Here is a 1,514-nt window from a genome sequence, read left to right on the forward strand (position 1 = left end):
GGTTACTAGCATGGTGTACCTAATAAAGTGGCCGGTGAGTGTATATCAGTGCAGTAAGTCTGTGTCACAATGTAACAGTGGCAGATAACACTTCTTAGTTACCAGAAATCCTCCGACATGTATCACTGGGCTTATAGCTCAGTTAGTTAAGGCTCCTGTCTACAGTGCAGAGGGTCCCAGGTTTGAATCTCAGCCTGGGCACAACTTTATGTAATTTAATTAAAGGGGTTATCCGGGTTTAATTTTTTTCTTATGGCCGGGCTGGGGAGGGCTATTTAAACATAATAAACATGTACTTACCTCCTCCGGTGCTGCCGATGTCCCGCGCCGCGGCCCGTCTTCTCCGTGCGCCAGTTTCATTACACCGGCGCACAGGGAGCTTCCGGCCGGCCGGATGCTCCCATGCGCACCATCTCCCAGCGCTTACAACGCTGAGATATAGGGACGGATGGGAGGAGCCGTCCACAACGCGGACCGGAAGCTCCCTGTGCGCGGCTTCCGTGCCCCTGTTTGTTTACAGGGGCACGGAACGAAGTGACCGCGGCGTGGGACATCGGCGGCACCGGAGGAGGTAAGTCCATGTTTATTATGTTTAACTATCCCTCCCCAGCCCGGCCATAAAAAAAAAATTAAACCCGGATAACCCCTTTAAATAAAGAGCTTGTGTCTGGGGAAACCCTGGAGACCATATATGGACAGATGCTGATCTGAAGCTGATGACGTGGTCCCTGCTCTCTACTTCTCTGAAAAGGATTCCCTGCCCGATGTCTGCTCTGGGGAACCCTAGGAGATGCAGTGACCATATATGGACAGATGCTGATCTGAAGCTGATGACGTGGTCCCTGCTCTCCGCTAAGCCCGACACTTCTCTGAAAAGACATCTTCCCTCCCGATGTCTGTACAAGCCATTCTGTACTGTGAGTTTAGGCTTTCAAAGTATTTACTATGCGGACACAGCAGCGGGACCTGGGGGGAAAATCTGTGACAATCTCATAGCTGCCCGTGACACGGGGCAGAGGTAAGAAAAACGGGACTTTCCCGGCAAAATCAGGACGGTTGGGAGCTATGCTTTACTGTATGTACATGTTGTGTATATGATGTCGTAATTTATCAGTTATATAGGGTTACGGTACTGTATATGTGTGTACATAATGTGTATACTGTATTTGCATGTATATGATGTGTTTATACTGTATGTGTCTATGATATATATATATATATATACAATTTTTTATGTGTAAGAGTCGAGACTTGCTCGTGTAGGATTCAGTCATGGGGCCCAGCCTCTCCTGACCTGCACCTATTAGACCAGATGTTACATATTGCTTTTAGAAAAGTCCTGGACAGTCCCTATGCATTACAATCCATGAATGCTTGTATTGAGCCTCTCTCTGCTGTTGTTCACTACATATCAGCACACAAATGAGTGAAGATGTTTACATGTCAGAAGTCACATTTCCTTCCTGAGTCATCCAGCTGAAGCTACTTCCTCAGGCCTGGATGGCCACACAGCT

Source organism: Engystomops pustulosus, chromosome 4 (genome assembly GCF_040894005.1).
Source record: "Engystomops pustulosus chromosome 4, aEngPut4.maternal, whole genome shotgun sequence".
Taxonomy (NCBI): domain Eukaryota; kingdom Metazoa; phylum Chordata; class Amphibia; order Anura; family Leptodactylidae; genus Engystomops; species Engystomops pustulosus.